The 13,221-nt window shown below is 38.3% G+C and overlaps 1 protein-coding gene across 2 annotated transcripts in view; it reads left to right on the top strand.

The window, feature by feature from the left end:
* Positions 1 to 362: 362 nt before the first annotated feature.
* Positions 363 to 13,221, top strand: part of LOC110448138 (signal peptide peptidase-like 3) — a 61,479-nt gene continuing 48,620 nt past the window's right edge. Inside the window, exon 1 of one of the 2 annotated variants that reach the window (XM_021494210.1) lies at positions 363 to 689. The gene's annotated coding sequence lies outside the window, so the exon portion shown is untranslated. Of the gene's footprint in view, positions 690 to 4,204; positions 4,482 to 13,221 lie in introns of those variants that run through there. The other variant, XM_021494213.1, reaches the window with a different exon arrangement.

A 13,221-nucleotide genomic window follows, 5' to 3' on the forward strand; every position in this document is an offset into this window, starting at 1 on the left:
CAACCTATATTTTTAAGTGTCTTTGTCTTGACAGGTCCTTGTCTAATGTGTTCCGTTGAACCAACGCAACAGAAAGGATGTCGTGATACTGGTGTGTATTAGAAAAAAAGTTGTGTATTGTAATAGTATAAATCAGAGTTACTTCCCTTGCGTCTCTGATTAGCGCACTTGTCAAATATATTCATCCGCGATAATCACTCATTAATCCTCCATAAAATTGATTCTCTATATTCATGTTTTTTTATCACAATTAACACTTAAGGATTAAACGAATGTTTTTAAAAGCATTCATATATTTTGTCCCTGAAATATCCGTATCACTCGAAATGTAGTTTGCTTTCGATTTTGACGCGGACTTGTGTAATGTGAGTACTTCGGTTCAAAGGGAAAACATAAACAAAAAGAAAGGAAGGTGTGGAATTCTAAGTGATATTCAGGCCGTTTGCGTGTGTCCAGAAGGTTGCATATCTCAAAGTAAACCATAATTAACTCATTGTTCGATGGAGTATTTGTGAATTGAGTAAATAGTTGGAATATAACTGCAAGCAGGTGAAGTTTGAACCTCTTGAGTGTGAAGGTGGTCGAAGTTATCCCCCGGCGCCAGGGATGTGATTGATGTTCACCAGCTTTAGGAGTTCACACGAGTCGGAATTTGACCAACAATTGGCATTCGAATTGTGTAATTCCAGGTAAGTGATGACTTCACCACCGATAGACATGTCGTTAACAAGCATGCACTGTATAGGCTGCTTGCATGAACGTTCTGCGTGCGTGTGAAATGATGTGCATTGTACTTTAGTGTTTACAACTGTGCAATGGTTTCGGTTTCATACATGTGCGACGGCCTAATAACGAATATCAATGGATGATCTTTGAACAATGGTATCAAAATTTAGCGTGAGGGGCACATTCAAGATGACGTCAGAGTGTGTAGTTCACTAAATAAACAAATGTCTGAATGAACTACAATGGCCAACACTACAAACACGGCGCTTTCACACAAGAATGATCCTTTTTTACAAAATTGTACACCAAATCGTAGCTATAAACCAAACATATATACTCACACCCGTAGACCCTCGAACCAGACATGCACACCCTCATGCATACGAAAACATATCTGTTACAAAGGACACCTACAAATATTCATTCTTTTCACACACACAGTAACACAATGGAATCTCCTTCCCATAGCAGCAGTACAATGCACAACACTAGAGAACTTCAAGGCACACAGACCTCATGCAGCCCTTGAAGCCCTCATCACACGCTAAAACATACGCAGCTTTTATCTTTTCATCTATACCTTGCACAAAAAAACAACAACTAATCACTGTAAATAACCCCTTTTTTCGCGCCTCTGTGATAGGACCCCAAGGGCATAATCATCATTATGGATGAAGCCCCTGTATGCTAAAGAAGAAGATATACATTGAACACAGGGGTCGTTACAAATGTCTAATACACATATTCTATACTGATATGGGTCACAGCACACTGTTTATGTGTGACGTGACCCATATCAGTTTAGCATATTTGACATTTGGTATGAATCCCTGTACATGGTGGAAGAAGGGTATTGCAAAAAAATTAAGAGTTTGTTCGGGTGTGTCTGTGGGAGGGGAGTAGTGTGTTAATTATCTAATTAGTAGGGTTGCGTGGTATTGTAACAGGAAAGAGAATAGTTTGGAAATTCATTCTAGCACGAAGCTAGAAGGTGGCCATACTCCTATATACAATTAAAATCTACCACACTACTCCCCCCTTTTGAAATGTGTTCGCCCTCGAACACCACAACCTATGGCCAGGTTCTAACTTCCTGTCACCATAGGGAGGGCCACGTACACCATTTGTAAAAGGAAAGGATAGTGTGCTTCTACTGGGGATCAAACCATCAATCTCCAGGTTCCTTATAGTCGTACGCTCTACCACTGAGCTAAAGGGAAATTCCCTCTAGCTCGAAGCTAGAAGGCGACCGTAATCCTATGTACAATTAAAATCTGCCACAATTTAGGTAAGATTTCATAAACACATTCATTGTACACTATTTCTTATGAAGGTGATGAATGTTAGAATATTTATAAACGCTATTTCATAATTTTACAATAATTATGAAACAAGTTTATTCAACTTAATATTTATCTCTCTTGTTGGCCTTGATGTTTGCATACTGGAGTGGAGGGGTCTTCATGTTGGAGGAAGGTGGAGTAGCCAGAGAAAATCCATATAGTGATCATGACCTTATACCTTTTCATGTCCGATCAGGGAATCAGTAATTTTCATTACAATAAAAAGGACTCATTTTCTGAATGTTTGGATGCCATTGAAATAACGTTTAGAAGTTTTTTTTGGATATGTAAATATGATGAATGAAACCTTACAGAGATACAAAAATGGAAGAAACAGATATTTGACATAATAACTGCATGACTGGATACAGGATCCACAAAAACTTGTATTGAATGATGTAGATTAAAGCAAAGCCATAAACAATATTTTTTCATCAAGTTGAAGTGTTACCTTTATATATAGGTAGCTGCGGGACTCTGGCTGTTGGTTGCCATCGGCACCAATGGCAAATGTAAAATGTGTTTGGCGATTTGCAACTCCAGGAAATTCCAGCAAGAGGCTTTTATAAGTCACTTCTGACAATTCTAAAGCATTTGAAATAGGTATTTATTTAGCACCATCATTATTAGGGCTGTCATGATAACAGAAAACAGGTATATCGTATTGTACCACAATACAGAAATGAAATATTGCTGTATCACAATATTTTTCAAAAGCATATTTTTATGTATCTTATTCTGCTCAAGGTATTTTAACTTTGCAAATTACTACAAATTCTAACAGATATGCCAATAAGCATAAAGCAGGCTTTTAATATTTATAAAATTTTGTAATCAATGGTTGGTTGACAAAAAATTTAAATCTATGTAATCCATATTATATATGATTAAGTTTGATAACATTCTGACAACAACTTATTATAAAATTGAGCACATCCTTCCTTTGACAATACATCGGGATATGTATCGCAATATATATTCATTCTGTATTGCAAAAAAAATTAAGAAACTTAGAAACTTGTCAACTGGTATGTCCTTGAGACTTGAACACCAGCCAGTTGTGTAGGCTTACAGTATAATTAGGATCACTGCAGTGTCAATAGGAAATATCCACTAAGATAAAGGACATTCAAACGTGTCCTGTCACATGTAACACTTTTATACAAGGACAGGGTTTTCCTGTCTGTTTGGGAATGAAATTCTACCTCATTTCAGATGACATTTAGAGATTTTTCCCCTTATTTGAAATTAGGAAAATTTGGTATCCAAAATCTACTGAGTGAAAAGTGTTGTTTTGTTGAGAACATAACTGTGTTCCCTTATTCTCGTAACAACCACAAGGACATCAGAAAAACCTGGTATAAGCTTCAGCATTGAAATACCATCAGATGTTCCCAAATGAAAGAAGGTACCATTTCCAAAACACAGGAACGTACCAAGGGAAAATCCCTTACATATATATAATGTAGCTATTACCTATAAGGAAGTTTTCTTAGTACCGGTATATATGTATATAGCCAAAGTAATGAAGGTACATTATCTTGTGTGTGTAGTAATTTAATTATAGATATGAGTCACTGGTTTCTATACAGATATTTACTTACATAACCTTTATAAGAAAAAGATTTATTTATCTACACGTAAAAGGTAATTTCCAGGTAGTGTGGATTTCAGTATGCTACCTGCTTGTACATTTTATGTGCATACGAGTCAGGTATGTACATGACCAACACCTTGGGCTGGAAACCCTAAGGTTTAAGTGTCGGATCTAATATATCATTGATCAGTGAATGACCCATGGAGCTGTCAACCCTAAGTCAGGGTAGATGTTGGACAGACCACACCTGTCAGTAACTTAACGGTCACTCAGGTATATACATGTAAGATACATCTTGATACACATCAGTAGTGTGTATCATGTCTATCACACGTCCATCTGTGATATTACATACCTGGTAGCCCATGATGAAAGCCTGATAATTAGCGTTATGTAAATTATGAAACACTGAAATTTAAGATTAAACTATTCCTGTTAAAACTGGACAACTTTTATCTGAAGACAAGAAAAAAACATGCAGCTAAAAAAAATGTTATTGAAAATAAGAAAAATAGTTGTTTATTTTTTGAAATGTTGAAGAATTAGTCCTAGTCGGTGATAGTGTTGGGATTGTATGACTCTAGGCATATGTGTCAGACTTTGCTAATGCTGGGTGACACAAGACAGACGCAGTAACCACCGTGAATGTTACAGAGGTATCTCGTGTTCTTCAGGCACCTGATCATACTGATAGCTTCATAAGGATGTTTGACAGAACAGGTTTTGAAGTTTTCTCAACATAAGGCATTCATTGCATGGTCAGCGTAGGATCAGGAGCTGTCATACTTATACCGTTTTGTTCATGGAAAACCAAGGTAAGTGTCTTGAGTTCATTGTGGTTGGAAAATGTATTGAGGATCCTTGGCTCGCTGCACTTGTAGTACAGACAAAATACTAGAGAATTCCACAAGTTTTTTATGTATACAGTAATCTCCCCTTAATTCATTGTTGGTAAATACTGTCGCTGTTTAGGTCGCTCAGTTGGTTAGACCAGCCTGTTTGGCTTAATTGGTCAAATTGTGATGTATCGACAATTATATTGCATATCAAATGCAAAAATAATCATAATACAACTACCAGGTATATTGCAGTGAATTGTGACATCTCTCACCAAGATATAATAGGATAAAATACTCTTCTTCATCACCCATTCCCTCCTGAGGAGGGGGTAAAGTTTACTATAGTCTATTTAGGGAAAATAAATAACGGGTATATTTTGTTTATTTTAATTCAGAACTTATTCCACTTTTTATATAAACTCCTGGGGGGGGGGGGGGTAAAGTTTACTAGAGTCTATTTAGGAAAATTAAATAACGGGTATATTTTGTTTATTTTAATTTAGAACTTGTTCAAACTGATTTGAATTATAATTATACGATGGCAGTTTGATGGTATGAAAATTAAGACCCTAACAACATGACATGAAGTAAGCTAAGCGAAATATATTTTTCACCTGGATCATTATTTGTTGGGGAATCCACAGGTAGAAAACCATATTTGGTTTATATTCCGGTACACTATTTTTCCTTGTCACATCACAACAACAAATAACAATTGTATTTTAATGTAATCCAGGTGACTGTTCTGTTTTATCTTAACGTATATTACAAAGGTCTGCTATACAATGAAGCAGTGACTTTTGTTGTGTGTTTTGATTATGATGCCGGTCAGCTTTTGCAGGACTAACAGCTAGACTCAGTGTTTACATATAACAAACAGATTAGCAGACAAATCTATTGATTTAAAGTGGTAACAGGATTGGAAGTCATTGTCACCAGGGAGTAGAAAGATGTGGTAGAGGCTCCGGATCATTGTATATTGAGGAGTAACATGGTACCGGGCTGGAATGTTGTCAGTCAGCAGATATAGATAAGAGTTTGTTATTATTGACCCTTATAAAGCTGTTGAAGCACACCATAGACCCACATTTGTTTATTGACATTCATGATGGCTTCTCCGTCAATATGGTCTTGACCCCACTTATGTTTATATCCATGGGGAGGCTCTGCTTTGTTTGACCTTTCGACATAAATTTTAACCTCTAAATGATACTGTTAAAGGGTAGCTACAGAAAAAAATCAGATATGGCTTATAAATGTTTTGAATTCCTTGATCTTGTAGATGTCTTATATACCTGTTGTCAGTAAGGTTAACTCTGTAAATTTCCTATCACAGCATTAATTACATGGTACATTGTACTCCTCTGGCTGTTTATTGTTCATGCAGGTTATTGGTTATACAAACATATGTTGTATTTTAACAGATGTGAACACCAGGGCAGCATTAGCTCACACCAGGTGGGTGTAATGGTGTTGTGAACGCCATGGCAGCATTAGCTCACACCATGTGGGTGTTATGGTGTTGTGAACACTCGGATTCATTCAGTGGATTTTAATGATTTCAGACAAGAGCAACTTTCCATTTTCACATAACCATAAAAAATATTTGTTCATCCTTATGAAAGAGTGAAAAGTCAATTTTTCTTTTGTGTTGAAGGATATTTATTGTCGGGTTACAGCTCCTGGTAAAGTTTTGTAGGGATGATGTCTCTATAGATATCTGTAGATATAGGGGAGGTTAGAGATGTCTCTGGTGATCTTGTAGATATAGGGGAGGTTAGAGATGTCACTGGCAATCTTGTAGATATAGGGGAGGTTTTAGATGTCTCTGGCGATCTTGTAGATATAGGGGAGGTTAGAGATGTCACTGGCAGTCTTGTAGATGTATGGGAGGTTAGAGATGTCACTGGCGATCTTGAAGATATAGGGGAGATTAGAGATGTCTCTGGCGATTTTGTAGATATAGGGGAGGTTAGAGATGTCACTGGCAGTCTTGTAGATGTATGGGAGGTTAGAGATGTCGCTGGCGATCTTGAAGATATAGGGGAGATTAGAGATGTCTCTGGCGATTTTGTAGATATAGTGGAGGTTAGAGATGTCACTGGCAGTCTTGTAGATGTATGGGAGGTTAGAGATGTCACTGGCGATCTTGAAGATATAGGGGAGGTTAGAGATGTCTCTGGTGATCTTGTAGATATAGGGGAGGTTAGAGATATCTCTGGTGACCTTGTAGATATAGGGGAGGTTAGAGATGTCACTGGCAGTCTTGTAGATATAGGGGAGGTTAGAGATGTCACTGGCAGTCTTGAAGATATAGGGGAGGTTAGAGATATCTCTGGTGATCTTATAGATATAGGGGAGGTTAGAGATGTCGCTGGCAGTCTTGTAGATATAGGGGAGGTTAGAGATGTCGCTGGCAGCCTTGTAGATATAGGGGAGGTTTGAGATGTCACTGGCAGTCTCACAGGTAGGGGGGTATAGATGTCACTGGCAGTCTTGTAGATATTGGGAGGTTAGGGATGTCACTGGCAGTCTTACAGGTAGGGGAGGGGGGTATAGATGTCACTGGCATAGTGAGAGGATCACAGATAGAGCCTCTTTTAGTGTCTTTGTTGGGAGTGGAAGGGTTCTGAATGGAGCCACTTGCAGTGCCTTTATAGTGAGCAAAAATGGAGTCATTGGAAAAGATAAAGAGAACTTTTGGGAGGATCGTAGAAGGAGCCACTAGCAGAGTATTTATGGGGGGAAGAGGGAGGGTCGTAGTTGGAGCCACTAGCAGCGTCTTTGTAGGGCTGTGGAGGGTTGTTAACAGAGCAACTGGGAATTTCTTTGAAGGGTCGTAGACGGAGCCACTAGCAGCGTCTTTGTAGGGAGTGTGAGAGTCAAGAAAAGAGCCACTGGCAAAAACTGTGAAGGGTGTGGGAGGGTCGTAGATTACGACTGAGCCACTAGTAATAGATTTGAACAGTGGTGGTGGCTGTAGATTTTAGCCATGGGTAAAGTCTTTTAGGGAGTGGGAGGGGCATAGATGATACCAATTGCAAAGTCCATAGTTATAATGGTTATAATGATAATCTATGCCAAGAAGAGGTCATAGATAGTGGCAGTGTTTGTGAATGTAGGGTGAGGGGTTCACACCTGGTAAATACTTGTAGGAATGGGAGGTCATTATAGATGTGGCCACTGGCAGTTGATGTAGCTACATATATGAATTTCTCTTTATACTTGAGAGACATATGAAGGAAATTCAAGTCATCAAGAAAAGATAGATGAATGTGAATTTGTAAACCTGCCAATGTAGACTAGTGTAGCCGTCATTGTACTTAAGTCACGTACATGTATCACCAAAGGCTAGTGACAGCCCACACTTACTGGCCCTTAGTAGTGCTGAATCAGCGTGTATCACCAAAGGCTAGTGACAGCCCACACTTACTGGCCCTTAGTAGTGCTGAATCAGCGTGTATCACCAAAGGCTAGTGACAGCCCACACTTACTGGCCCTTAGTAGTGCTGAATCAGCGTGTATCACCAAAGGCTAGTGACAGCCCACACTTACTGGCCCTTAGTAGTGCTGAATCAGCGTGTATCACCAAAGGCTAGTGACAGCCCACACTTACTGGCCCTTAGTAGTGCTGAATCAGCGTGTATCACCAAAGGCTAGTGACAGCCCACACTTACTGGCCCTTAGTAGTGCTGAATCAGCGTGTATCACCAAAGGCTAGTGACAGCCCACACTTACTGGCCCTTAGTAGTGCTGAATCAGCGTGTATCACCAAAGGCTAGTGACAGCCCACACTTACTGGCCCCTAGTAGTACTGAATCAGCATAAAGGTTCGTAGTGCAGAGCATATAAACAAATATTGCCAGCTTTTTAGGTCACCTGAGCCTTGCATATTCAATTTTAGATTTCAAAGTTGGTTTATAAAAAATTGTTACAGATTTTGATTGCCTTTGTCTTAGACTTCTTGCAGAAATAATCTCTGAGACTCAACTTTAGCTCTGTAAATTCTAAACGTAAAGGGATAAAAGATTTTGTAATGTTGATCTTCGATTATAGAAATTTTCACTTATTAAATTTAACAACTTATGATCATCAATGTATAACTTAAACCTGCCCCACAACAGGGAAGGTAGACAAATATCATTGAAGAAAAGAGTTCCAGTCCTTGTTAGGGCCCCGTATCGGGGTTTCACTGGGTCAAAGGTCAAGGTCAAATTTAGTATCTTTTCACTGGTTGCATTTTGTTATGACACTTTGGTTGGTTGGAATTAAACAAGGAGTCATTTGACCAAAGGTCAAGCACACTGGGTCAAAATGTCAAGGTCAAATATTGTATCTTTTTACTGATGATTTTTTTGTTATGATATTAAAAAGCAACTTTGTTGGAATTAAAGAATAAGTCAACTGACCAAAGATCAGGGTCACTGGGTTAAAGGTCAAGATCATTTGGGTCCGAATCGAAGGTCCAAGACAAAGTGGATCGCTGACTTTGACCCTGGCTCTCGATGGGGGAGGTATTTAAGGTGAAATATAACAAATCAAAGCTAACAAATGAGTATTGCACTGGTATTTACATTTCTGTTAGCCCAGCAAATATGGAGGTGGAAGGTTACAAGACTCGCATCATAGTACATTTAAAAGTTGTCAAGCTCAGCTATATGGGCAGATTGCTTCTTGATTATTATGGGGGATATATTGCCACAAGACAGGGCCCTTACTGACCTGTCAGTGTTCTAGTTCAGTACATAAACAATTCGGCTGTAAATGGTTCGTTATGATATGTATGTTAAAGCTACCCTGGAGAGGTAAATATGTACCAGTTACAGGTCGGCTCTTATCACCAGTACTGGAGTTAGCCGTCACCTAGTGGGGATCATGAAATTAAACAATCTATCACTTAAACAGTCAAATTTTCAATAACTGATAAAATCAATACTTATCAAACGAAATCAGTCTTAAGTTTTGTTAAACCGTCCACAACAACAATATTATACATATACATTTATGTAAATATACTCAGCTGGAACACAAACCTAGGAACACATTTCAATATGGATCTTAATATCATTTGAGTGATTGCCCATGAAAGCAACATGCTGTCTATTCATCATACCTAACAGTTTTTAAGAGACAACAGTTTTGAAAGCTCTAGGTCCATAATAGGATATGATTTATTACACAAAACATACATCTAAACAGCTATTGTCTCTGTGTCAGTGTACAGACAGTATGTCAACATATCATGTAGATAATACGTATACCTGGAGCTTTTAACAGGAATTCAATTACAGGTAATCAAAGCTATTTATGATTAATTTACAGATGCTCAAAGGTCAAGGTCATTTTGTCACATTCACAAAAAAGGTCACATTTGTAGATGTATACATCTGACCTCTATTGTAGCTTGTTGTGTGGTAGATAAATCACATTGGTTTAATGACATTTGATACTATACTTCATGAATCTCCAATACAGAAGAGTTGATTAATTAAATATACATCTGAAATGTACACAAGCATTGATAACAATCTCAGATAATTTAGCTTCCTCTTATTATATATTTGTTTAAGGGTGAATAATTACAGTTACACGCATCGTGTACATGTGATCAGTGATCAATCTACAATTAGTGCTGTATTGGTCTATAAATTTAAAAAAATCTGTGAGTTCCACCTGGTTTAATTCCAGTATTAGCAGAAATTCCTAAGAGACCTATCAAAATTCTTGGGACTGGCATACATGTATAAGATTACCAATGGACTGTAAGCGATTTTTACCAGCTCCTTCTCATAGAATATCTTCTGTACATATAATGATATATGTAGCTACAACAAAACCAGTTTCTGTACATATAATGATATATGTAGCTTCAACAAAACCAGTTTCTGTACTTATAATGATATATGTAGCTACAACAAAACCAGTTTCTGTACAGATAAACCATAGCATGCCCCTGGTAAACTGCAACCGTGAAAGAAGCAGAGGTAATCCTGGGTAATAGAGTTTACAGGATGGTTGTGTAGCATGTTTGTGTGTTAGCAGGGACAGGATTATGTGTGGTGGATGATAACTGGATTATAATGTTAAAAGTAGGATAAGTTCCTTTACAGTCTATTATAGAGGAACAAAGTAGATCACTCCTTTGTATATACACTGTATCTGATCAAAAGGAAACTTTCGGTATGATTTCAGAAATCTCATATCTTTAAGATAAAGCCTGACCCTGAATGAACTGTCTATCCAAATTTGAATACTATGCATTGCAGTTCCATGTCCAAATTTGCTTTTACAAGTATGCATACAGATATTTGTATAGACTAATCACAAACTTCTAAACTAGCTATATAAAGAAATGTTGATTTCATCCGCATTCAAAATTTGGACGTAAATGTAAGTCTATTTTATGATCCAGAGCAGTTGAGGATGCAGTGGCCAAGTGGTTAGGACGTCTGACATTCTGCTACCACTAGCCACCCCGCAACTGGGTTGCAGGTTTAAGGCCTATATGGGGCAGTTGCCAGGTACTGGGCCTACAGTCAGTGTTTTTTCTCCGGAAACTTTGACTTTCCTCCAACACCAAAACCTGGCACGTCCTTAAATGACCATAGCTGTTAATAGGACATAAAACACAAACAAACCAAACCAAACTGATCCAGAGCAGAGATTCTGAAAGTTAGGTATGGGTGGTGTAGCTATATATAGCCTTTAAGGTAGACTTAATCAGTAATAATCACTCACAGTGAAGGTAACTATGTATTTTAGTATGTCAGAGCACTTTCTTTTGTAATTGGTTTTGCATGATATGGTGTATAAACTCCATTTGATATACAGATATTCAATCTTGTTCTGTAACACTCAGGATCTTGCTCTCAGGCCTTTAGGATAGTCAATACATCTTTCTGGTGTTCACTACATACTAGCATATGCATGAAGTACCAGCTGTAAGCTTATGTTATAGTGCAACATCTCCCGTCCATCCATCATGATCACCACCTTTTTAGCCCACCATTATCTGATGGTGGGCTATTCAAATCACCCTGCGTCCGTCGTCCGTCCTTAAACAATTCTTGTTATCGGTATTTCTCAAGAAGTACCAGAGGGATCTTTCTCAAATTTTATATGTAGGTTCCCCTTGGTCCTAAGCTGTGCAGGGCAATTTTTGAGACTGATCGGATAAACAACATGGCCGACAGGCATTTGATAGTGAAAGTTTGTTATCGGTATTTCTCAAGAAGTACCAGAGGGATCTTTCTCAAATTTTATATGTAGGTTCCCCTTGGTCCTAGCTGTGCAGGGCAATTTTAGAGACTGATCGGATAAACAACATGGCCGACAGGCAGCCATCTTGGATTTTGATAGTGAAAGTTTGTTATCGCTATTTCTCGGGAAGTACGGGAGGGATCTTTCTCAAATTTTATATGTAGGTTCCCCTTGATCCCTCGTTGTGTATGTTATATTTTGAGACTGATCATAAAAACAAAATGGATTAAAAGAAGAACTAAACAGATCTTTCTCATATTGCAATGATCGATTCTATTTCTTTCACATTAAGTACTGTACTAGTAAATATGTGAAATGACAAACTCACTTTGAAGGTTGGCTTTCATACACATCAGTATTAAGTTTAGATCAAAAGTTACCTCAAGGTGCATTTACTGTTAACATGACTCGATCAAACAGATTAGAGGAAAGAAGAGAAAAGATCGAACTGACAAAGAACTAATGAAGATGGTACAAAGGGGGCGCCAAGATCCCTCTGGGATCTCTTGTCTTTAAATGAATTCTACACACAACCATTTGGACAAGGCCTGGGGTCATAACACCTGGTCTGTAACCTGCCGTCAATGTGAGCTACCTTTCATATTTTTAAATATGTATATGGCTTGCACCGTATTTAAAAAATATAAAACAAAAGTTCAAACAACTTCTTCAATAGAACCATGAGCCATTGAGTTACGTGTTGTAGGGTTCTGGGGTAAGGGCTTTCAATTTTATTTAGTAAATATCAAATATACTGAAATCTTCATGTGAATTTTTTCCATGACAATGAAGCCTAGAGTCAAGATATTTGACCTGTAGCTTTCTTTTGCAGAGGCCTTTCAGATTTATTCAAATATATGACCTTTATCTTCCTTAAAGGTCACAGGGGTCATATTGTGTTTGAAAAAAATCTCCACCTCCACAAATAATATGAGAGTTGTAACACTGTGGGTATATTCTTCAGATTTATGGGGTAGATGTGAGGTTACTGTACTTGATGACAGCCGAGAGATCTACAGTACACATGATGTATGATCGACTGCAGTTGTACCACTGCAGGCTTACAGTCTTGTCAGACTCTACGTATACTGTACTCATACAATGATGTAACAGGAGAAGAAGGAGAAGGAAACAGCTCTGTAGTTGCTGTCTGATGTGATCTTGTGTACTCTAAACCATCTGCTAACTGTTGGAGTTAAACAATACCACAGATCCATTATAATATTTATATATAAATAGAGGTCGGTGAACCAGGGTGGGGGTATATAGAGGTTGGTGGACTAGGGTGGGATTGGGGTATATAGAGGTCGGTGGGCTGGGATGGGGGTATATAGAGGTTGGTTGGCCGGGATGGGGGTATATAGAGGTCGGTGGACCAGGGTGGGGGTATATAGAGGTCGGTGGACCAGGGTGGGGGTATATAGAGGTCGGTGGACCAGGGTGGGGGTATATAGAG

This window comes from Mizuhopecten yessoensis, unplaced genomic scaffold, assembly GCF_002113885.1.
Source record: "Mizuhopecten yessoensis strain PY_sf001 unplaced genomic scaffold, ASM211388v2 scaffold3853, whole genome shotgun sequence".
NCBI classification, from domain to species: domain Eukaryota; kingdom Metazoa; phylum Mollusca; class Bivalvia; order Pectinida; family Pectinidae; genus Mizuhopecten; species Mizuhopecten yessoensis.